General features: G+C 43.8%; 1 long non-coding RNA gene across 1 annotated transcript; it reads right to left on the bottom strand.

Annotated features, from left to right (window-relative positions):
* Positions 1–3,474: 3,474 nt before the first annotated feature.
* On the bottom strand, positions 3,475–26,003 carry LOC141995543 (uncharacterized). The gene is made up of 3 exons (XR_012641349.1): positions 25,781–26,003; positions 4,503–4,663; positions 3,475–3,668 (listed from the first exon to the last, which is right to left on the bottom strand). It is a non-coding gene; the product is annotated as an uncharacterized LOC141995543 (long non-coding RNA).
* Positions 26,004–26,548: the final 545 nt, after the last annotated feature.

The raw sequence follows: 26,548 nt of genomic DNA, 5'->3' as shown, positions 1-26,548 counted from the left end.
GTAACAAACCCATATGGATAGGAATTAGGTGTGAAAACTTCCTGTTTCATCGTTTATCCAGATGCCAAATGTACATCTGTGTGAATGTGGTGGTTTAAAATGACACAACATAAAAAGAGCATGTTGTTAAGACACACTATTGAGGAGACAAATTGTTCCTTAGTGTATGTTGAAGAATATTTTAACAGTCACCATGTGATCCCCTCATAGACTCTTTCTAGCAGTGATATTAACAAATGAGCACACAGTCCTTACTCAGGAAAGCACCACTGAACAGAAAAGGAGTTTTGCCTGCAAGATCTGACCCTTGCTTCCTAGAGTATATTCTAAAAATACACACGATTTGCTTTCTTATGCTGTGGTGGGAGTCAGGATGGTCCGAGTAGCTGCCTAATTAGTAGAGGACGTTCAAAGATGTACAAATACCCTTGATTTTGGTCCCCGTCTACACCCTTTCCCTGTTGATGCAGGCTTCGGGAGGTTGGGGGGTGAACTCGCTGCTCATGGATCTGCCCTTTTTTTACATGGAGTTGCTTCTTCGGCTATATGCCCTGTTGATTTTTTTAATGGACTACAGACTCTTTAAGATGAAGTTCTCAGCCTTGCTACATATTCTTTGTCACTACTCTGTTACAGATTCGTCTGGCCCACAACTCTCAACTTGCCAAGGCCTACGTGTGGGACTCAGTGCATGGGAAAGACTGAAAATGAAGGACATAAACAAATTATCTACGCAGGAACTTTCAAATGCTGTGTGTTTTTTTTTTTTTTAGTGTAAATACTCCAGTGGCCTCACTTTCACCATACTAGCTTTCTGATGTAAATAATCTTCAACAATAAAAGAGAGAAAACCAAATTTCTGTGGAATATAGTTAACTTTGGGGCTAAATTTAGGGAAATCCCTCAAAATGAGGGACATTAGAGAGATATGATCTGCTGGTAGCGGAGATGCATTTTATTATGCTTGCTGGGAATATGAATACAGCAAGTTCTTACATGTCGAAAACACGTATATGCTCCTGGCTTTGGCCAGCTGCCTACAGAAAAATGCTCAGCTTATTGAAATGACAATAAAAGGAAAATTCAGCAAATAAATACTTGAAACTGAATAAGATTCAAAATCAATAACAGAATAAAGGTGAATGGGAAAGAGGTTTTTAAATGGTGACCTGCAAATGTTGAAAGCCAAAATCCACTCCCTCTCTAACCAAAAGAAACTCTTGGAAGATCCTTAGAGGAAGGAAAGTAGATAGCCATTGTTTAAAATTAAATGCAATAAGGCTGATCATTTTAAAACGCTTGTAACACATGCATGCAAATTCCTACAAACCAAAACCCACCCAGAAGAAAATGTTTCAGAGTAGCAGCCGAGTTAGTCTATAATCGCAAAAAGAAAAGGAGTACTTGTGGCACCTTAGAGACGAACAAATTTATTTGAGCATAAGCTTTCGTGAGCTACAGCTCACTTCATCCGATGCATTCAGTGGAAAATACAGTGGGGAGATTTATATACATAGAGAACATGAAACAATGGGTGTTACCATACACACTGTAATGAGAGTGATCACTTAAGGTGAGCTATTACCAGCAGGAGAGCAGGGGGAATTCCCCACTGTATTTTCCACTGAATGCATCCGATGAAGTGAGCTGTAGCTCACGAAAGCTTATGCTCAAATAAATTTGTTAGTCTCTAAGGTGCCACAAGTACTCCTTTTCTTTTTACAGAAGAAAATGGCTCACAAATGCTTGGGAAGCAAAGCTGGAAGCCCAGTTCTGATTCTAGCCCTGATTCAGGACAGCATTTATAAACATGAGCTTAAGTCAATCCAATCACTATATTGGATTGCATGTACTATCACCTCCAGAATGAGAAGGGGGAAAGGAGAGCACTCACCATTTGAAAGAGGAGGAAATGCACCAAGCTGCATCCAGCTCCAAAATGGCCCCATAGGGGCTGCAGGGGCCTGTCTCTGTCAATTTTAAAGGGCCAGTCCCCAGAAAGGCATGCTGGGAAGGAGTTCCTATAAGAAGGCAGCACTACAATGAGACACACTAGTAGGTAACAGGAAATCACTAAGGAGTTGAGTGGACTGAACTGAACTCTGTTTCTGTGATAGTCACATCACCAAAAATATAACACAGCACAACAATCAATATTGTTCATTCAGCTCAGAAGTTGCCATCTCCTGGAGGAAGTATCCACTGTCTTATTTGTACATCTGGTGTTATGTGATCTGAACTTACAGTGGCAGAGTTTGGATCTGAACTGATAAGATTTTTCCACAAGTAAACATTTTACCTTTGAGCCACTCTGCTCCTGAGGCCTTGTCAGGGAACAGAGCAGAAGCAACTATTGGATTTCCTTAATTAGCTGCCATGTTCAGTAACATACCTAAGACACATTCATTATTGGGGCTGACCTCTCTGACCCTAACACTTGTTAGATACATTGGTTGGAAGCTGTGAGTCATCTGGCCCAATGGGAGAGAAACAGGAAACTCTGAGGAGCAGTTCTTCCCTCAGCTACACCACACACCCCAGGAGAAATCAGTGGGTGTTTACACTAGTATAACTAAGGTTTCAAACTGTCTGCACCCTCCCAGAGCCCTGCTGAAATATGTGGAGTGCTGTGCAGTTACAGGGGTCCAACCGTGCAGGATCAGGGCCAAAGAACTGAATTCAGCCCTCTTAAAGTCAGACCCCACATTTCACCTACTTATTTAAGCTATTCAAACACAAGCACAAACTGGTACTAATTAGCTACCTTACTGACAGTGAAGATGCTGAGGGTTATTTTGTAAAGGGACTGCTCTGTACAATAAAAATAAGCCTGCTCACAGTACAGCAGGCTGGGAACTTGCTGCTTCATCACAACAGAAATGGGGGTAGGGGGAATGCCCATGAATTAAACAAGTAGCAAGGAAGGGTGGGTGCATGGCTCCAACCAATAATACTCCAAGTAAGCCAGTTAAGAATCTGGCCCCTTGCTCTCTAGGGCTGTTAGGGTCACAGCTCTCCCCAGCACTGAACTCCCACCATGAAAACTAAATTCTTTATAAAAAAGAAAAACAATCTAAAACTAGCTACTTTTGAATAATAGCATCCCTTGAGCCATCCAGATCAGGCCATCATTTCACTGTGTAGAACTAGGAAAGGGTTGGTGGAACTGATAATGAAGCTAACTCTCTGATGGAATTGTAGTCTTACGTCCAGCTGCAGTTGGGCTTTCTGCACTTCAGTCTCCATGAGACAGATATTACCGATTCAGCTCTGCACTGGAAATTAGATCTAGTTGTATCATAAGTAACATATTAATGGTCAGGAAAAACTGATTAAGTTTAAAAATATTAGGAACATTAAAAAGAGATTAATCAACAGGCACCAGGTACATCGCTGGAGCCATCTGTCTGCTGATCTCTCTGCTCTCAAAGTCCATACTTCATGTCTGATCTCTGGTTTGATCATTACTTGGGCAAGCTCCTATACTTTGACAGTTCCTGCTATTTGCTTTAGGGGAGTGAGAGAAAACCACTTTCAGAACTGCCATTTGCTTCAAAAGGAGAATTATATACTGAGGTCTTGTGTGATTTGTTGGACAGGTTCAGCAACCAGCGACTCCGCAGTAATTGATCAACTTCACTTTCATCAGTAGCTAGCACGGCTGTGGCCTGAGGAAAGACGAAGTATAGCCATGAACAAGGAATGAGACCCGAATTGGACTATTACTGCTGTTAGGCATGATGTATATTTAAAATGGAGAATAGACAATCCACGCTGAGGGTCCCTTGGGCAGCAAATGACCTGCATGCTACCGAGAAAAAGAATAAAAGTTCTTCATATACCATGAGGCAAGATGCTAGAGATGGACTCTGCTTGCTGGCTTTCATACCTGGTGGTGTGGAGCCAGGCTACATGGCAGCCAAAGGATGAGAGTTGTGCTGCTGAAACCCAGAATGCAAAGCCTGATAGGTAGGAAAATCTATTTATTAGAAAGTCTGACTCTGAATTTCGTGGATGACACATGAAGCAGAATAAAATGCTGCTCATTCTTGCATAGTAACATCAACTCTCCAATTCTGACAGTAATGAAAAAGGTAACACGCAAAGGCAAAGAGCAGCTTCCAGCTGAGACAGGCTCAGCACGGCTGACTGAACACAGCCACCCGGGGTGTGTTTTAGCTCACCTAGCAGAGCTGCTGTCTATAGACAAAGAGAGACCGGATTCAAATCTTGATAGGAAGTCAGCAAGAAGGATGCATACAAGCATCAGTTAAGCCACCACATGACTCCATTAAACGACTGATTGTTCACTGTAATTAACTATTACCACCCAAGCAAGCCCTGCCGTTTTTTTACCGTTGCCCTTCTGCCCTTAAACTTAAAACTACACTGAAGTATAAAATACTTTTCCAAACATTTGATCTAATGCAAACCCAGATTAAATCAAGAAAATGTACTTCTTTAAAACTATAGATGTATATGTACACACACAACTTACTCACGTGTATAGGTGTCTGACAGATAGTGCTCTTCCAGCACGGGTCCAAAGCCCATTGAGTACGTCTGTTGGCATCCGTGAGCTTTGGATCAGGCTCTAGGCTAGGCTGCTTCCTGTGTTGTTTGCGTGGATGTTTCACACATGAAAAGATGAGAGGAAAAATATCTGAAGAACAAACATACAGGAAAATGTGATTGCAAAACCACAACATTTGGCAGGGGTCTCAGATAGGAGTCTTTAAAAATACTTTAAATTCAATATTTGAAATTGACTGAGGCCATGAATTGGTGAAACACTCCAATTCATCAAAACATGTAGGCCCGGTTTTTAAAAGGAGTTTAGGCCTTGCCTTGCTCCTAGATTTAGGAGCCTAAATCTCATGTTTCAAAAGTGATTTAGGCATTTAAGTGCCAAAATCTTATTGACTGTTAATGGGATTTTGGATCCTAAGTGTCCTGACTTGATCAGCTGGCAGGGCTCAGACAAGCAGCAACGCAAGCCCCAGCCTTGCACAGGGGGCAGGCAGGGCTCAGGCGAGCAACAACCCCAGCCCCACGCGGGGAGGGGGGCTGGGCACAGACGAGTAGCTGGGGCCAGCCCTACATGGGGAGCGGGGCTTGGATGAGCGGCTCGGGCCAGCCCCACGTGGACGGGGGAGGAGGAGGAGCTTGGGCTACCATGGAGTGCCACATTTTTCTTTGGGAAATACGGTCACTCTGTGCCTAAATCACTTGTGAAAATGAGATGTAGCTTCTAAATCAGACCTTTACACATCTGGGCGTTAAGCACTTGCTTAACTTCAGGCCCATACTTAAATCCCTTAGGCTTTGACTAAAAGTGATTAATGTTAAACATTACCTTCAATGGCTTTGGTGAACTAGATTTCAAGTTAATTGTGTCCCTTTAAGGCAGTGGTTTATATGGCATAGATTAGTACTAGGCAAACAAGCTTTGTTAGACCAACATCCCCAAAAAGACAGGAGTGTAAATTTCCAGGTGATACAGATGAGGCTAGAGACAACAGACCAAATTCTCTTTTCACATTTGTGCAAGCCCATTGCTTGCATTGCATTTGTCATGGGGTGACTGAGATGAGACCTGGACCAAATGTGTTACACTATACTGCTAAAAGAAAAGGAGAACTTGTGGCACCTTAGAGACTAACCAATTTATTTGAGCATAAGCTTTCGAGAGCTACAGCTCACTTCATCGGATGCAAGTGAGCTGTAGCTCACGAAAGCTCATGCTCAAATAAATTGGTTAGTCTCTAAGGTGCCACAAGTACTCCTTTTCTTTTTGCGAATACAGACAAACACGGATGTTACTCTGAAAACTATACTGCTAATTACTTCCAAGTACTTCACTATAAAACAGAGTTTGTGCCAACTTATTATGCAACTTAAAAAAGAGAGGTTTCAGAGTAACAGCCGTGTTAGTCTGTATTCACAAAAAGAAAAGGAGTACTTGTGGCACCTTAGAGACTAACCAATTTATTTGAGCATAAGCTTTCGTGAGCTACAGCTCACTTGCATCCGGTGAAGTGAGCTGTAGCTCACGAAAGCTTATGCTCAAATAAATTGGTTAGTCTCTAAGGTGCCACAAGTACTCCTTTTCTTTTTAAAAAAGAGAGTACAACCAAAATGCATAATTAACGTTCACACCCTAAATATGGTATAGCCAGATATAGTATCATCTTGAACAGAATATTAAGTAATGTAAGTAGGTAATTTAAACCTTCCAGAATTAAATCTCTGAATACATTTACATTTGCATATTCTCTAATTAAATAATAAACCAAAATATTACTGTCCCTATCAAATAGGAATTAATTCTCTAAAGAGAATGTTTAAAATTACATTACAAAGTCTTATTTATTAGCATGCTGTGTATCCTCCTTTAAAAAAAAATGTACAGGGAGGGACAAATTAATCCTAGAGACCCACAGCTACTGTGCGTCCTTCTATTCTATTCTTTTCTATTCTATTCAGGGTCTTTTATGGCCTTCATCACTGGGACAAATGCATTAAGCAATATGGCTAGCAGCTTCCCCTTCTATTGTTCCATGGGAAGTGGAGGGGTACAGTAGTGTAGGAAGTATAGTAAAAAAGAAAAAAAATGCCATTTTCCCTGAAGGCTCCAATTAGATCCCAACTCCAATTGCCAAATCATCACTAGGTGTGAGGCCTGTCATGATATTTAGTAAAGAAAAAAGCTACAAATACAAATAGGCTTCCACACAGCTTGCATTCCAGCTTTGTCTTCTTTGTTTATCAGAGGCTACACTCTGTCTGGATTTCTATACAGCACCCTGAGACATCTGGTGGCTAAATAATGTACTGCAAGTGAATAGATCATCACAAGGTTGAGATTATGGAGTGCAGAGGATGAATAAATGAGGCTGAAGCTGCTCCTTGACTTCCCCATCTGTTGCTGGCCACTCCCCTTCCCACCTGATCAATGTCTCATGAGGGGATTTAGTGCAGGGAAAATGGTCAGTTATGTGAAGGGGAGTGAGAAATGTGTGTTGCCACTTCCCATTTATGGTGGCCTCCCTCCCCATCAGACACATATGTCCCGTTCCCTCGTAACCAAGGTGGCCATCCTTCCCTCTTCATTGCACAATGGAGCAGAGAACACAGGGAGTTGAAGGCTCTTAGCACTTTGTGATGTGCCCAGCCTCTCACAGAAGAAAGAAAGAGGAACATGAAGAAAAGCAGCAAATCACAACAGTGGACACTTCAAGCCATCATAGCTAAATGTCTTAGAGAATCTGGGCCAAATTCTCTCCTAGCATACCTCCAGAGAAGTTTTTATTGGATTCAGAGGAATTATGAAAACAGTTTGAACTTCTACAAAATTAAGGTACAAAGGCCCTCAACCTCAAAAGGTATTTAGGCACCTAACACCTATTGATTTCAATGTAAGTTAGGTGCCTTTGGGATATGGGCCAAAGAGCCAGATTGTAAAAGGCAGTGGTTTTCAACCGGGGGTACATGTACCTCTGGGGATACACAGAGGTCTTTCAGGAGGTACATCAACTCATCTAGATATTTGCCCAGTTTTATAACTGGCTACATAAAAATCACTAACAAAGTTAATACAAGCTATAATTTCATACAGACGATGACTTATTTATACTGCCTAATATACTATACACTGAAATATAAGTACAATATTTATAATCCAATTGATTTACTTTATAATTATATGGTAAAAGTGAGAAAGTAAGCAATTTTTCAATAATAGCATGCTATGACACTTTTGTATTTTTATGTTTGATTTTGTAAGTAAGTAGTTTTTAAGGGAGGTTAAATTTTTACTCTCCATGCAGTTTGTAGGCATTTCACCTAGTGACTGTTCCTTTTAATTTCCATTTAACTAGCTTCCTCATTTTTTGTAGTTCCCTTTTTGAAGTTAAATGCTACTATGGTGGGTTTGCTTGGCATTTTTCCCCTGACAAGGATGGTTTGCTATTACCAAGCGGTTTAGCTATATTCACCTCTTGGTTCAGATCCTGGGCTCCACTCAATTTGATTCCTCTGCTGCAGGCTAATTCTTAGGCAGGTTCTAATTAAAGACAAGGGGCTATTGTCTCTAGGAAAGTTCTGGAGACACATGTAGATCAGGCATTGAAGAACTGCAGCTAATTTGAAGTGTGTCCCTGAGCATGAGCATAACACCATGCCTTAATTGCAGCAACTGACCAAAAAGAGCTATTTAAGTATTTAGCATTTTCAGAATAATTTGGCTTTCAGGTTATCTTTATTGCATCACCTTGCCTATCATTACTCTTTCAGATCATTGCTTCCTCTGAGATGCAGGGCTCAGCAGAGAGACAGGCAGAGAGACATATTATTTAAATGTAAGGATCATTTACCTTGCAAAAATAATAATTCATTTCCTCAGTATTAAATATGCAAAGCATCACTGCAGGCTTAGTGTTCACAGATACAGGCATTCTCTGAGAAAGCAGGCCAGTTTGCTTACAAATAGCAAGAGTTTGCTTACAAATAGCAAGAGTTTGCTTACAAATAGCAGTTAATTGCAGATAATTATCCACTGACACAAAGGCTGGTGTAGCACCTGATCAAGATCAGTGAAGATGAAGTGGGGCGGGGAGGGATAGCTCAGTGGTTTGAGCATTGGCCTGCTAAACCCAGGGTTGTGAGTTCAACCCTTGAGGGGGCCATTTAGGGATCGGGGCAAAAATTGGGGATTGGCCCTGCTTTGAGCAGGGGGTTGGACTAGATGACCTCCTGAGGTCCCTTCCAGCCCTGATATTCTATGTTTGTTCACTGTTGTTGCGTATAGTAAAAAATTCATAACTCACCAGAGCTAGTACTGGTGCATATTACGAGCCCAGTTCTGCTCTTAGTTGTATCAGTATAAATCAAGAGTGACTACAATGGTGTTGCCAAAGGGAGAGGAGACTCAAGCCTTGCATCGATACAGGCTACTACAGGCTCTTACACGGGTGTAAATCAGGAGGCACTCCAGTGGAGTGACACTGGGTCAGAGAGAGTAGAATGAAGCCCTATGCCCAATAAGACAGTTCGTATAGTCAATATCAGGCAACAGAAGAATGACTTTTGCCAACTAAACAAAGGAACTGATCTCAGCAAGGGTCTGACCCCTCTCCCACTGAAGTCAGCTGGAGAGGCTGCTATTGGTTTTATTGGGAGCGGGCCCTAAGTGAGGGGAGAATTTGGTGGGTTTCTGATTGGATCCCTACGGTTTTCCTCTCTCACCTCACAGCTGCAGCGCTAGCACTGTAAGAATCGACCCTGAAGCTGTCTGATCAGAGATGGGATGAGACTTCGCTGCACGGAAAAAAATCTGCTTGAATGATGAATCTTCTCCCACCCACTCTTTGAGCTTCTGTTTAATTCATGAATGGATGGAGTCTGATCCTTCCGCATGAGAAGACCTGGAGAGGAGGTCAGACTAGACGATCATAATGGTCCCTTCTGACCTTAAAGTCTATGATTCTATGAAAGCCTAGAGCTCATTTCCTAGAGCTCTTCTAGGAGCTATGGGGCCCTAGGAGCCAATTCCTGTCTCTTCCTCTTCTCGGTGCATGAAGTTCACGCTGATTAATAGCTCTTTTAAAGTTAGGAATAAACTTTTCCCCTTCACGTCTCTGGGAGTTTTTGCTATTAACTGTGCTGCCATCAGATTGGTGTCTCTTGCATTCATTCATGCAGGGAGGGGGGCTACCTGTACAATCCTGGCTACCCTCGCCATGTCCTTGACTGATTTCAATATAAAAATAATTTAGATCTAGATGCCTGAGAACACCCAGCTCTATCGGTCCAGGGAGGGCCAAGGGGTTAATCTACACAGTGCATGTTCCTTTATCCCTCACAGCGATTATGTCAGCCTCAGTAACTGCATTCAGAACATCAGAGATGATATGATGGAACTACAAAAGCAGCCGTGAAGTTAGAGAGAAAAGGATTCAGAAATAAGAGTCAAAAAGTCACTTTTCAAGTGGGAAATATGAAATGAATGGAAGTGACCCAGAAGGCTGGGAAACTGAAGTGAAAGCCCCAGGGCTGGTCAACAAAACACTCATTAAATCTTTTATGTTCTCATTTCTGACAATCAAGGAAAATCATCAGGGCTCAATTCGCCATGAAAGACATGGGTCTTTCTGCACTGCACAAGCTTATGAAAGCAAGTGAAGTTCAAGAACGTCCCTTCTGCATCCAATGTGAGAAGTCGGCTAAGTGAAAGGTGACCCTATCAGACACTTTACTGTTATTGCTATTTGAGTTGCGGTAGCACCCAACAGCCCTAATCAGGGATCAGGACCCTGTGGTGCCAGTTGCACTATGCACTTATACTGAAAAGACATTCCCTACTTCAAAGGACCTACAATCCACACAGAAATTTGTATTTTTTTTAAATTGGTCAATTTCAAACAATGCAAGTTAATTGTGTCCCTTTAGGGAAATAGCTCAGCAAAAACATTTATGGGAATGAAAATACTAGTGGGGCTACATGTTCATGTGTCAGGGGCTAAATTGAGCACACCAACAGGGGGCAGGAAGGAATATTCCATCTCCGTACAGTACCGAGCGCGACTTGACATGGGATAGTTGCCTTCGGTTGAGCAGCAGCTCTGGGGAGTCAGAAAGGAGCTTGGCAGGCAGGACAGATCCCAGGAGCTGGGCACATTTCAGGCAGATCCAAGGCACGAGAATGAGGATCCGTAGGAAAAGGAACGAGTAACAATGGGTGTTTTGCAAATGGAAAAAAGATCTTATCTATTCCTGAAGCAATCTCTACAAGCCACTCAAACAAGAGACACACCCTGAAATGTTCCTTTTGCGCTGCCCCTTCCAGGCAGGAAGGTCCAGACCTGAAGGATGACATGGACTGGATGCTCTTGAGTAAGGCTGGGCAGGAAATGGTTTTCCCATCTCACAAGAATTTTCCACATTTAAAAAGTAATTTTCCGTCCTGAAATGAGGCAAAAAGTTGAAATCTTGAAAAATTTTGTGAACCAAAAAGCCCCAAATTATAACTGTGCAATCTCTGGTTTTGATTGTGGCCATTTCCCTGTGTTTTAGTGTAAATTTATCAACATTTCAAAATGGAAAGTCATTTTGACTCAAAACCCAGAAACTTTCTTGCTCCCCAATATTGAAACGTCCTGTTTCGACAAGCTCAAAGCTATTTTTAACTAAGAATGTTTCAAGTTGAGTGTTTCATCAACTCTGACACTGTTTCATGAACAATTTCGGTTTTGACGGATTGGCGTTTTTCTGAAAAAAACAACGTATCAAAAAACTCCCGACCAGCTTTACTCCTGAGCACAACAGTGGCTTGTGCTTTCTATAGAAGCGAGGAGGACAGTGACTGCAGGCCAGGAAATGGAAGTCATATGACCTGCCAGTTCCAGCCCCAAACCTGCCAACAAGAAGTCACATCCAAACATGCTTTACAAGCACTAACCTTTTCCGAATGTCGCCAGGAGACAGTGATGTCACTACTATTGTGAGACAGAGCTGAACTAAGGGGAGGGGAATGGAACCTGCATCACAAAATACATTTGAAAAATGTAAATGAAGACATTAACTATTTATAAAAAAAGGTAATTAACATCAAATGATGGGAGAGACAGAAACAAATGGAAACTGCTCCCAAAATTGTTTGCACATCAACATACACTCAAAATTCTTGCTAAGCTAATGAGGAGAACCTCTGCAGTGCCAGTGTTTGGGTTGTAAGAGGAAATAAAGTAAACAGTCCATTTAAATTATATAAAAAAAACCCTCCCCAAATGTAGCTGTGCTGTGTGCAGTCTGATTTGTTTTAGCCACCATGGGAAATGTAAAGTACACCAGATGTACATTATTTATCGCTTTAGTTCCCCCTCCCTTTAGTTCTTTGCCTAGTCTGCAAGTAACAGAACAGATTGGTGTGGTCTGGACTGCCGTTAATGCATTCTAAAGCAGCAGCAGCCTAACTGGATTGAAGTACCCTCAAAAAATGGGGACATGCAGCTCAAACCAAGCAAACCAAGTCAAGCAGGTCTAGTGGATGGGGCATTGGGCTAGGAGTCAGGTATCTGCCACTGACCTGCTGTGTGATCTCAAGAAAGTCAGTATGTCTCCCTGTGCCTCTGTTTCCCCATTGCTTGTTTTGTCTATTTAGAATGTAAGCTCTTCAGGGTAGGGACTATTAATATACAGTTGTACAGAACCTAGCACCGTGAGTTTCTGATCTCAGTTGGGAACGATGGGTGCTACTGTAGTATAAATAAAAATAGGCCCCGATTCTTCTTTCTTTAATACTGGGGTAAAACCCCAGTGTGACTCCATTGACTTTACTAGAGTTACACCTGATTGATGCCAGTGTAGGTGAGAACAGGACGAGGCCCTTGGAATGTGGCTGGAGCACTCTGGAGATTTGGCTGAGTTCAGTTAAGCCCTCAAAATGTGGATGTTTGTGTAAACCGTTGGCTTGGTGGCGTGATGACTTCCACAACAACCCCCCGCTTGGGGTGCATTGCCAAGAAGTGGGGAAGAGCTGAGGTGGCTCCCATGTTTGCTCAGCAGGGGGATCTAGGAAATTTTCGGTCTTTCAACTGTGCCATCAGACGGCGCATGGGTTTTTGTCTCCTGCGTGCTGTGGGCTTTTTAAGACGTTAGAATCATAGAATATAAGGGTTGGAAGAGACCTCAGAAGGTCATCTAGTCCAACCCCTGCTCAAAGCAGGACCAACCCCAACTAAATCAAGTTGCATGATGGCTTTTGTTTAAAAATCTTTTATTGCCTTTACATTTGCAAATAAGTGACAAAAGCAGCAGACTGCAGAGCCATCTCTTTGCCAGATACTGACATCCATGTGTTAGATGAGGCGAAGAAATTGTGTTACCACTTTAAAGAGACCTGGCTAGAGAAGCGACGGCTCTTGGTGTTCCTATACCTTCACTGGGGCTTGAGGGGCAGAGTTCAATGGGATTACATGAGTGTCACTAGGGGCAGAATTTGGCCCAGAGTGTCTTCTTTGGGCTCTGTTGAAGACCAATGTGCTTAAAGGATTGAGAGCGCAGCACAGGGTTACAAAGGACGGAATCATTCAGCTCCCACAGGGGCAAATTTTCAAAAAGGTGGGTTTGCAAGTGCGACATAGACTCACAACATTTGCAGCCTCCCTGGAGGGCTCAGATCAGACAGAGAGAGGTGCGCACACACAGATTTGCACTTACAATTTGTTTGCAGATGTGGGTGCAAATTGCACCCACAACAAAGACCCGATCATAGAATCATAGAATATCAGAGTCGGAAGGGACCTCAGGAGGTCATCTAGTCCAACCCCCTGCTCAAAGCAGGACCAATCCCCAATTTTTGCCCCAGATCCCTAAATGGCCCCCTCAGGGATTGAACTCACAACCCTGGGTTTAGCGGGCCAATGCTCAAACCACTGAGCTATCCCTCCCCCTTTTTATTTAAAACTAAAGGATTTCACCTCTTTTGTAGGTTTCTCTTAATCAAAGAATATCATATCCCCCTTAAAAATATAAGCACATGGAGGCTCACAGGCGTTTGAAGCGAGAAAGACCTGCAGTGCAAGGTCACCTAGTTGAGTGGCTTTCAACCTTTCCAGACCACTGTACCCCTTGTAGGAGTCTGATTTGTCTTCCATACCCCCAAGTTTCACCTCACTTGAAAACTACTTGCAGACACAAAAATACAAAAGTGTCACAGCACACTATTACTGAACAATTGCTGACTTTTTCATATTTACCATATAATTTACAAAAAAAGTCAATTGGAATATAAATATTGTACTTACATTTCAGTGTATAGTACATAGAGCAGTATAAGCAAGTCACTGTCTGGATAAAATTTTAGTCTGTACTGACTTGGCTAGTGCCTTTTATGTAGCAGGTTATAAAACTAAACAAATATCTAGATGAGCTGATGTACCCCCTGGAAGAGCTCTGAGTACCCCCAGGGGTACATGTACCCCAGCTGAGAACCACTGACCTAGTCCATCTCCCCACCCATGCATGCTTGTACCTTTATTGTCCATTGCCTTCTCCATAAAAAGCATGCTCCTGCATGCTTTCTAATTGCCCCACCCCGGTTATATTTTAGGCCCCACATGTTTATCTTTACACACACAAATAGAATCACTGGAAATTTAGTTGTAGCCTACACCTATTATTGTCTCATGTCTAGTTAATAATCACCTCCTAACAACAACACGGGAACTTTCTGTGTCTCGCTAGCTAAGGTACTTATACAGCCCCCATTACTACACGTCTGAGTACTCATAACCCCCCTGTGAGGCAGGGCAGTGTTCTTATCCCCATTTCAGAGAGCGGGAACTGAGGCACAGAGAGACTAAGGCCATGTCTAAACTAGCACTTATGTCAGCATAAAAAACACCCCTGTGAGCGACGTAAGTTTTGCTGGCAAAGCGCTCATGTGCGTAGCGCTATGTCGGCAGGAGACGCTCTCCCGCTGCTCGTTGAGCTGGTTTTATTATGTCATGGGGAGAGCGCTCTTCCATCAGCATAACACTACAAGAGGGCTCTGACAGTGGGACAGCTGTAAGCATAGACATGGCCTAAGTGGCTAACCCAAGATCACACCAGAAGTCTGTGCAGGGAATTGAACATGGGTCTCCTAAGTCCCAGGCTAGCACGCCAAACCATTGGACCCACCTTCTTATCTGTGTTAAAGTGCTGAGTAATGCATCCCAAGCTGCTGACAAAGAGCTACAGACTTCTTTTATTTTTCTAAGTCTTCCCTGTCTCCTCTCATGCAGTTAATGACATTATTTCAATTAACGGAGCTGAACTACCAGACCTGGCTAATGTGTTATTAATTGGATCATGTCAGATCTAGATGATATGGAGTGTCATGTAACTGTGAGCTTTCATCTTTTGCTTCATACCCCTTTCATTGATCTAATCTCTACTCAAGAATCACAGGGGTCCTATTTAGTTTTCCCTTTACACCCATCTTTAAAGTAAACCGATAGATTTGCTGCATTGTCTGGTATCAATTACAGGATGAGAAGAGCAATATTTAACTGATAATACTGTACTTTCTCAAAGAAAAATCAATGATTGTTTACATTACCATCCTACAAACCCTATTTTAAAGTAATTCATGGCAGAGCTAAAGACATTAATTTTATTAAGTTGTTATTAGGGGGCAGATATTATTCTGCTCCATTGATCCTGATGATGGAAATATGTTGTAGGACCGTACATTTTCTATTGCAATTTCATTTGCAATCTAGAGCCACGCATTAAAAATATGCAAATTCCAACACACCACGCCAGACTCTCTGGGAATGTAAATCGGGGTAGTCCTATTAACGTCCATGGAGTGATGATGGTTTGTACCAGCTGAGAATCTAGCCAAGACTTTTGGCTTAAAATAATTCCAAAACTAAAATAGTGGGATTGCTCTAAAGCTGAGCTGTTCATGACTATGGCATGTCTCAGAGAGTTTTCAGCTGGCAAAGATACCCAAATATCCTCTTCAGGACCCTGTTCATATAAACCTAGTGAGTCTGATCCCGCATTCCCAACACTGGCAACATGGAAGTGAATGGGAAATTTGCAGCATAGGGACATCAGCTTATTCAAATAGATTTTTATTCTTCTACATGTACACTCATTTTGGCATGCTCTAGACCAGCAGTTCTCGAACTTTTGTATTAGTGATCCCTTTCACACAGCAAGCTTCTGAGTGCGACCCCCTTTATACATTAAAAACACATTTTTTTATATTTAACACTTTTATAAATGCTGGAGGCAAAGCGGGGTTTGGGGGTGGAGGCTGACAGTTCGCGACCACCACGTAATAACCTCATGACCCCCTCAGGGTCACGACCCCCAGTTTGAGAACCCCTGCTCTAGACTTTGAGCTACGCCGTAGCATGCAATCATCCTGGCTAATGAAGCGCTTCCCAATCCATGGAGGTCATCTCATAGTACATCTATCCCGTTCATAACTGCCCTTCCCGTGTCTCAGCCCTGGAAAGGGATCCCCATCAGCACAGAGGAATCACTGCGGACAGCAGCCTGTCCGTCCACCGAGGCCAGGACAGCGTTTGCCCTTAAGTGAAAGAGAGGCGTCTGTGCGCCCTTGTCCGTGAGGTGGCGGGTAGTTCAGGGTGGTGGCTGGGTGGGACTCTGGTGGGGGGGGACGATTCATTTGTGTTGTGTTTACGTGGTGGCTGGGATACACGATTTGACCTCATCTAAGTGACAGGTCAATTTACTTGTGTATTTTAAAAGACTGTCTAGTGAGGGGTGGGGAAGAAGTCAGTAAAAATTAGAATGAATTGCTAATTCTGTTAGACAGCAACGACATGATCATATTTCCAGTGATCCCGTAATGAAGATCCACAGGCTATTGCTACTGCTCTGTCGGCGTGCTCCTGCCAGGTGGTGCAAAGATGCCTGCATTACATCTGCACACTGGCACATAGGCCACATGGCTTTGAGCTAGGGACTCTGTCCTAACTGCTCCCAACTCGCCCTGGGGGAGTCACAGGTTGCTGTGACTCATTGACTGGAGTCTACAACTGGAAGGGTCACAAAGGGTATGCCTACACTACAATTAGGGCACGTCTACACCGCAATTAAAAACCCGCAGCTGGCCCATGCCAGCTGACTTGGGCTCGCACTAAGGGGCAGGAGCCCGGGCTCTAGAACCTGGAGAAGTGGGAGTGTCCAGCCCGAACCTGAATGTCCACACTGCAATTAAACAGCCCCGCATCCCAAGCCTGCAAGCCTGAATCAGCTGGCACGGGCCAGCCCCAGGTGTCTAATTGCAGTGTAAACATACCCCAAGAGGCTACTCGCTTCTCTGATTAGGTGGGTCAGAGGAAGAAATGATAAGATTCAGATGAGCGTTCCTGAATAGCCTAAATCTCTCCTTCTGGAGACAACCGGACAGCATAAACGGGGGGGACTAGAAATGCCCCAAACTGTCAGGCCAGTCACCAGGGAACATTTCCAAGTCATCTTAGCCTCAGCAAGAAGTGGCTCCTAAAAATAAGTACTGATAGGGGCTAGCAATCGTTTTGGTTAATCAAAGGGGGTTTGTTCAATGCTTTCTATTGTTTAAGGCGTGTATGGCTCATTGCCTTTTTATCATCTCTTACTGTAACATTCCCAGAGAACCCTGACGTTCAGAACAGACAACTCAGTTTCAGTCTGGGTCCCCACTATACACTACAGTGATGAGTCAGTTATACAGAGCTCAGATTAGTAGAGATGGTGGGAAATGTCCCGTCCACCCCCCACCCCCCTTACAGGAAATGTCCGCTTTCCACCGAAAACCAAAATGCATTCAGCTGAAAAGTTTCTATTTGGGGAGGTTTTCAGTTTTCCAACAAACCACTGACTATTTTCCAGGAAAGCCGACAATTTGCTCAAAGAAGCAATTTCCCATGGAAATAAGGTTTTGATGGAAAATATTCAACCGTCCCCATGCATTAGAGCCTCCAGAGCAGGTGGCAAACAGGACTCGAACATCTCTCTCTCACTGGATTAAATGTGATGTATTGTGTCTGGAACTTAAACTCCCCTCCCCCAAGGACTTCACCACCAGAATTTGCTCAGGGTGGACACACTAGAGACATATCTAGCTCTTGGAGAGAAAAATCCCATACACCTTTTACTGGAGGCTTCCAAATGGCTTTCCTGAGTGACCTCTCACGATTTGATCACTGCTTAGAAAGCTAACAACATAATGTCCTCGGATGAGGCTTTAGTGAGGACAGTATTATAAGGTATCTGCCACCCATCTCTGCTAATGCACTACTCTTATCCTCGCCTTAGTAAAGGTTGTGGCAGTGAAGGGAGGAGTGAAGGAGTAATTATTTTCCGCTATTCTTGTAGTCAAACCCCATCATCATCGCTCTATTTGCTCTCTTTTCTGCTTTAATACAACACGGCAGTTGTGAGCTGATTCTCCACAACCTTGCACCTGCTGTGCCCTGTTTCTTGGGCCTGATTCTCACCACAGAAGTTATCAGGAAATTTGCCATTAGCTCCAGTGGGAACCAGGTCAGGACCTTACACCTGGGCAGAGAGAGTGTAAGGGCTTGTCTACACTACCGCGCAGGGTTGATCTAAGATACGCAACTTCAGCTGTGTGAATAGCGTAGCTGAAGTCAACGTACTTAGATCTACTTAACACGGTGTCTTCGCTGCGGTAAACCGACAGCTGACGCTTTCCTGTCGACTCCACTCCTCATTCTGGTGGAGCACCGGAGTTGATGGGAGAGCGCTCAGCTGTCGATTTATCGCATCTAGTATAGAGCTCGCAGCCCCACTAATGCAGCCATACTGCGCTATGCAGACCTTCTGACTCAGGCGTTCAGCTAGAGCTGCGTCCACATTGCAAAATGACAGGGCTTGGACCTATGCCACAGTGGAACTCAGGCTCTGACCCACCCCTCTAGCAGGGTCCTAGAACATAGGTCCGGAGTGCTTGTTGACCCGAGTCAGACTGAGCTGTGTGTGGACGGAAGGGGGTTTAAGCTCAAACCTGAGTCAGAGCTCGGGCTCATTGTGGAGTGTAGCCATACCCTTAGGGTGCACCAGGCAGATGGAGTTAGCCCAGTGTAATCCCCGAGTTTAGTTCCTGCATGGGTACAGGGGTGGGGGAAGAATGCTCTTTCCAGCTCCTGCTTGCAATGTGACTCAGCACCTCTGAAAATCAGGCCAAAATGCAAGGTGATGAGCTTTTCCTGCGTTGTTTGGAGTGATGCTAATTCCCATTGGCTCAAGTTCCTGTTATGCCCCCGGCAGCTGCTGTGGCACGCGTGCATGTTTTAATAGACAAGCCAAGGTTAGTCTAATTGTCGTTACTTTCCTCAAGGAGAAGTATTTAGTTTCTGTCTTAGGCACTTCCACAGTATCTGAGTATGGTACGCTCCTTTAACAGATGTATCCCCACAAGACCCTTGTGAGGAAGGGAAGGGCTATTATCCCCATCTTACAGTTGGGGAACTGTGGCAAAGAGGGACTAAGGCCCAGATTATCAGAGATAGTTAGGGGCCTCACTCCCACTGAAATCAATGGAAGTTGGACACCTAAATACTTCTGAGGATCCAGGCCTAAGTGACTTGTCCAAAGTCACACAGGAAATCTTTGGCAGAGCAGGATCTTGAATCTGAGTATCCCATATCCCAAGTTACCCTAACCCCTGGCTCATCCTTCCTCCCAATAATAAACACTGTTGATATGCCCTGTCCCGTAAAGGAAGGTGGACTTTATGCTGTCCCATGAAGGACACTAGGTTTGGCTCTGTTGGACCTCTAGGAGGAGTGAATCCCAGAGCCTCACACTGGGAATGCCCTTTCAGCACACCTCGCTGAACAGCACGCCTCGCCATAGTTTGTAACGTGCTGTCTGAATTCTCTTCAAGCATTCCATAAAACCCTTTGACAACAGCAGTGAAAACCCCAGCTGCCTTAATCCTCCCCAGCGATGGCTGTATTTCAGTGCTGGAGGAAGCATTCTCCCTACAGCTATATGGCTTGATCTTGCTCCCATTGACATCAGGAAGAGCTTTGCCATTGACTTTAATGGAAGCAGGACAATTTTAAAAACACTCTATCTTTTGGAATCAAAGAGATGGTATAAAAGTGCCAGAAATTCTTCTTATTATTATTATCTTCACAGGTGCTGTATGTTAGGGGGCACCTGGGAAGGCCTCACCTGGTTTGGGTATTGAGTTGTGGATTGCCATCATCATTTTAACGAGAGTTTGATGGAGAGTCCAGTCAGGGCCATTTTAGAATCTAATACATTTGCGAAAGGTCCTGAAGAGTTTAAACAAACAGCAGCAACCAAGGCCACTGTCTTCTGCTGGGCGGCGTTTTTGCAAACAGAAATTCTATGGAGGCATCCCGCAGCATAACTTGGCACTGCTCTAACCCATATATCACACACTGGAACCACCTGATACATTTGGTGCATTTCACACTGAAATTGATGCATCACCTTTGGAATCAAATTTATCACCTCTTCAGTTACACTTCATCTACCGAATCAGAGTCACCACCTTCTGAATTAAAAACTCCCCATGAAGTTCACATCACACCATAAATCAGGCCAAACCAGAATTAAATGAATTGTATGCTAAGAACCCATTCATCATTCCATAGATTAAATGAGAAACAAGCTAGGCCTCTTATAACTAGCTGTGCCAAAATATAGTCTATAGTATCTACGGGTGAAATCCTGGGTGAGAGCTTGGCCACTGACTTCAATGGGGCCAGGATTTCACCTTACACCTCTGTATAGGGGGATACTCAGGGATTTAGGATGCCAGTGACGCTCCATGTTAAAACATATATCCTCTTCCTCTCACTGGTGAGAGGTTTAAGTCAGGTGGCTTCCAGCTTTTTCATATCATCCACCCACATTTGCAATGGCCTTCCTCCTAGAGTCACAGCTCTGAAGGCCAGTAGGGACCATTATGATCATCTAGTCTGACCTCCTGCAGAACACAGGCCTTTGCTTCATTTCTCACAATGCTTACAAATCCCATGATGCTTTGCTGGAAATCAGATGCAATAGAAGTGGAATTGGTGGAATGAGGATAATCAGTGGGACACAGTAATACCAGGGTACAAAATATATCGGAAGGACAGAACAGGTCGTGCTGGTGGGGGAGTGGCACTATATGTGAAAGAAAGCGTAGAATAAAATGAAGTAAAAATCTTAAATGAATCAAACTGTACAACAGAATCTCTATGGATAGTAATTCCATGCTCTAATAATAAGAATATAGCAGTACGGATATATTACCAACCTCCCGACCAGGATGGTGATCATGACTGTGAAATGCTCGGGGTGATTAGAGAGGCTATTAAAATAAAAAACTCAACAGGGGATTTCAACTATCCCCATATTGACTGGGTACATGTCACCTCAGGACGGGATGCAGACATAAAGTTTTTGACACCTTAAATGACTGCTTCTTGGAGTCGCTAGTCCTGGAAACCACAAGAGAAGAGGTTTCAGAGTAGCAGCCGTATTAGTCTGTATCTGCAGAAAGAAAAGGAGGACTTGTGGCACCTTAGAGACTAACAAATTTATTTGAGCATAAGCTTTCGTGAGCTACAACTCAGGCTGTAGCTGACGAAAGTTTATGCTCAAATAAATTGGTTAGTCTCTAAGTGGCCACAAGTACTCCTTTTCTTTTTACAAGAGGAGAGGCAATTCTTGATTTAGTCCTAAGTGGAGCACAGGATCTGGTCCAAGAGGTGAATATAGCTGGACCCCTTGGTAATAGTGACCATAATATAATTAAATTTAACATCCCTGCGGCGGGGAAAACACCACAGCAGCCCAACACTGTAGCATTTAATTTCAGAAAGGGGGACTACACAAAAATGAGGATGTTAGTGAAATAGAAATTATAAGGTACAGCACCAAAAGTGAAATCCCTGCAAGCTGCATGGAAACTTTTTTAAGACACCATAATACAGGCTCAACTTAAATGTATACCCCAAATTAAAAAACACAGTAAGAGAACCAAAAAAGTGCCACCATGGCTAGACAACAAAGTAAAAGAAGCAGTGATAGGCAAAAAGGCATCCTTTAAAAAGTGAAGTTAAATCCCAGAGAGGAAAATAGAAAGGAGCATAAACTCTGGCAAATGAAGTGTAAAAATATAATTAGGAAAGCCATAAAAGAATTTGAAGACGAGCTAGCCAAAGACTCAAAAAGTAACAGCAATTTTTTTAAATACACCTCTACCTCGATATAACGCGGTCCTCGGGAGCCAAAAAAATCTTACTGCTTTAAAGGTGAAATCACATTATATTGAACTTGCTTTGGCCTCGAGCATTTCCGTTATTAATAGTCACTTCCTGCCCTCCACTGATCCCTCAGAACCCCCGACCCATTCAACCCCCCCGCTCCTTGTCCCCTGACTACCCCCTCCAGAGACCCCCGCCCCTAACCACCCCCAGGACCCCACCCACTACCCAACTCCCCTGCTCCCTCTCCCCTGACTGTCCTGCCCCCCATCCACTCCCCCATCCCCTGACAGGCCCCCCCGGACTCCCATGCCCTATCCAACGCCCCCGTTCCCCATCCCCTGATCGCCCTGCCCCCAGAACCTCCGAACCATCCAACCCCCCCGCTCCCTGTCCCCGACCACTCCCCGAGACCCTCTGCCCCTTATCCAACCCCTCGGCCCCGGCCCGGCACCCTTAACACGCCGCTCAGAGCAGCGTGTCGGAGCCAGACATGCTGACGTGCTGATCAGCCAGAGCGCGCAGCCCCACCCCCCAGAGCGCTGCTTTACTGCGTTATAGCCGAATTTGTCTTATATCGGGTCGTGTTATATCGGGGTGGAGGTGTATATCAGAAGCAGGAAGCCTGCTAAGCAACCAGTGCAGCCACTGGACGATCAAGAAGCTAAAGGAGCACTCAAGGACGATAAGGCCATTGTGGAGAAACTAAATTAATTCTTTGCATCAATTTTCACGGCTGAGGATGTGAGGGAGATTCCCAAACCTGAGCCATTCTTTTTAGGTGACAAATCTGAGGAACTGTCCCAGATTAAAGTGTCACTAGAGGAGGTTTTGGAACAAATTGATAAACTAAACAGTAATAAGTCACCAGGACCAGATGGTATTCACCCAAGAGTTCTGAAGGAACTCAAATGTGAAATTGCAGAACTACTAACTGTCGTCTTCAGAGTAGCAGCCGTGTTAGTCTGTATTCGCAAAAAGAAAAGGAGTACTTGTGGCACCTTAGAGACTAACAAATTTATTTGAGCATAAGCTTTCGTGAGCTACAGCTCACTTCATCGGATGCATTCAGTGGAAAATACAGTGGGGAGATTTTATATACACAGAGAACATGAAACAATGGGTGCTACCATATACACTGTAATAAGAGAGATCAGGTAAGGTATTTTCCACTACATGCATCCGATAAAGTGAGCTGTAGCTCATGAAAGCTTATGCTCAGATAAATTTGTTAGTCTCTAAGGTGTCACAAGTACTCCTTTTCTTTTAACTGTAGTCTGTAACCTATCGTTTAAATCAGCTGCTGTACCAAATGACTGGAGGATAGCTAATATGATGCCAATTTTTAAAAAGGGCTCCAGAGGTGATCCCAGCAATTACAGGCCAGTAAGCCTGACTTCAGTACTGGGCAAACTGGTTGAAACTATAGTCAAGAACAAAATTGTCAGACACATAGATGAACATAATTTGTTGGGGAAGAGTCAACATGGTTTTTGTAAATGGAAATCATGCCTCACCAATCTGCTAGAATTCTTTGAGGGGGCCAACAAGCATGTGGACAAGGGGGATCCAGTGGATATATTGTACTTAGAACTTCAGAAAGCCTTTGACAAGGTCCCTCACCAAGGGCTCCTAAGCAAAGTAAGCTGTCATGGGATAAGAGGGAAGGTCCTCCCATGGATTGGTAACTGGTTAAAAGATAGGTAACAAAGGGAAGGAATAAATGGTCAGTTTTCAGAATGGAGAGAGGTAAATAGTGGTGACCCCAGGGGTCTGTACTGGGACCAGTCCTATTCAACATATTCATAAATGATCTTGATAAAGGGGTAAACAGTGAGGTGGCAAAATTTGCAGATGACACAAAACTACTCAAGATAGTTAAGTCCCAGGCAGACTGCGAAGAGCTACAGAAGGATCTCTCAAAACTAGGTGACTGGGTAATAAAATGGCAGATGAAATTCAATGTTGATAAATGCAAAGTAATGCACATTGGAAAACATAATCCCAACTATACATATAAAATGATGGGGTCTAAATTAGCTGTCACCACTCAAGAAAGAGATCTTGGAGTCATTGTGGATAGTTCTCTGAAAACATCCACTCAATGTGCAGCGGCCGTCAAAAAAGTGAACAGAATGTTGGGAATCATTAAGAAAGGGATAGACAATAAGGCAGAAAATATCATATTGCCTCTCTATAAATCCATGGTACACCCACATCTTGAATACTGCATGCAGATATGGTCGCCCCATCTCAACAAATTGAAAAGGTTCAGAAAAGGGCAACAAAAATGATGAGGAGTACGGAAAGACTTCCGTATGAGGAGAGATTAATAAGACTGGGAATTTTCAGCTTGGAAAAAAGACGACTAAGGGGGGATATGATAGAGGTCTATAAAATCATGACTGGTGTGGAGGAAGTAAGGAAGTGTTATTGACTCCTTCTCATAACACACGAACTAGGGGGTCACCAAATGAAATTAATAGGCAGCAGGTTTAAAACAAACAAAAGGAAGTATTTCTTCACACAATGCACAGTCAACCCGTGGAACTCTTTGCAATGGGATGTTGTGAAGTCCAAGACTATAACAGGGTTCAAAAAAGAACTAGATAAATTTCTGGAGGATAGGTCCATCAATGGCTATTAGCTAGGGTGGGCAGGGATGGTGTCCCTAGCCTCTGTTTGCCAGAAGCTGGGAATGAGCAACAGGGAATGGATCACTTGATGATTACCTGTTCATTCCCTGTGGGGCACTTGGCATTGGCCACTGTCGAAGATAGAATACTGGGCTAGATGGACCTTTGGTCTGACCCAGTATGGTCATTCATATGTTCTTATAAGTGCCTGGTGCACCATGGGAACCAGGGCAATAGTTTATGGGCTGCTCCTGGCACATCCCTCAATGCGTTTACATCAGCAGAAGACCAGAGACCAGGAACAGGAGCAGTTTTGTGGCTCTCCATCCTTTGCCAATGGCTGGTAACAACTCTATGAGAGACAAACCCACCCTCTGCCCCTGCCCTCTGGTGGGAGCCACTTATTTAAGTCCTTAGTGGACGTTTAAGCCAAAAGTCCAGATTCTCACACTGTTCTGCAGGGTCACTAGGTTCCTGGATTTGATGAACTCTCCTTTTTTACCTACCACACACACCTTCACAAGGGATCTAAGAGTTGCAGCTCTGTTTAAACTAGGGTTTATAATTGCTTATGGGAAGTTAGAGCGCTTGCAATAGCAAGAGAGTTGTCTGCAAAGCTTGCTAGCAGCTAAGACATAATACGCGATTGCCTAGGGCTTTTCATCTTCAAAGTGCTTTGCAAACATGAAGGGCTGGACTGTGTCTGCATAGCCCCCACCCTACCCCAATGGGAGCTCCTTGAAAAACACTGCCTCCAGGAGCACAGGGAAAGCACAGCTGTTGTGATACACTTGTACAGAGTGCAGCATTCACTGTCCCACATCCTGGCTGGTGCAAGGAAGGGGTGAATCATGGCCCCACACCACCCACTTAACGTTCACTAGGCAGATGCTGCTAGACTCATGGAGCCTGATTCCTAGATTGACTAGAATTGGAGTTGAGGGTGCTCAGCCTATGGGAGCACAGTCTAACCCATGTACTCCTTTTACTCATTCCCTGCACAAGGGCACAAGTGGAGGATGAAGGCTCCTTGTTTCTTCTCCCCTCATTTTTGTGCCAGGTGCAATCAACCCCCACAACACCCCTGTGACGTAACTCATTATTATTATCATCCCCTTTTACATGTGGGGAAACTGAGGCACAGAATGACTATTAGTGACTTGCTCAAGGCCAGGGTGGGAGTCAGAGTCAGAGTGAGGATCTGAACTCAAGAATTCCTGGCCTGAGCTAAGATTGTACATCCCTCCTCCTCTTATAAACAGCTATTATTCCCATCCTAGCAGCATCTCCTTGTGTGCATCTCGCAGTGCTGTTAGGCAGACAACATGAGGCAAAGAAATTCTCCTTCTCTGTCCCTGTTCCCCAGAGAAAAGTATTACATACCTATGTGTAGTTGGAAGGCTGATTTAGCAAGATCTGTTTCTGGAGCAAACCCAGGCTGTTTTTCTTTTATCTGTCTATTAATCCGACCCCTTTAAAAATCAGCTCGAGAGCAATTAGATCTTGTCAGCTATGAGTTGACACAGCTTTTATTTAATTAGCACTCGGTCCAATAAGGATCCTCTTCATCAATATTTCACTTACACACGCACAGCTTCATTTGTTATGCCATTTCTCTCTGTAGCCAGATGGCTGCATTGGCTGCACAGCATTCATCAGAGAGCCAGCAGCGTGCACGCAGCTGGGAAAGCTTGGCCAACCTCCTGCCTGAACCCAGATAAAGGTTGGGGGCATAAATGTTTCAAATTAAGAAGAAAAGAAAAGCGAAGTTAATTTAATGCAGCTGACGGTGGTGGGAGTGACTAAATCTGGAAAGAGGATTCGGTGGTATAGCAAAGAAGGGGGTAGTGCAAGATTTCCCACAATGCCCCACTAGCATGCCTAAGATAAAAGAGGAACCAGTTTTCCAGACCTCGGCCAATATGGGGGTTAACTAGTGCCAATGATAACAGCAGTTTTGTACGTTTTTTTCCTTATTCTCTGACTCCCTTTTTTCTGTCCTTCCTGGCAATGAATCTGGCACTGAATCACAAACCCACGTTGACAAAGCAAATGTTCTGTATATTATTGCGGTATTACCATTGCCAAGTGTAGCAACCAGCAGGGAACCTGTGGGGAGAAGCACAGGCTGCATGAGGGAAGATTTGGAGA

This window comes from Natator depressus, chromosome 11 (assembly GCF_965152275.1).
Source record: "Natator depressus isolate rNatDep1 chromosome 11, rNatDep2.hap1, whole genome shotgun sequence".
NCBI classification, from domain to species: Eukaryota; Metazoa; Chordata; order Testudines; family Cheloniidae; genus Natator; species Natator depressus.
This window is presented reverse-complemented; position numbering and strand designations above follow the sequence as displayed.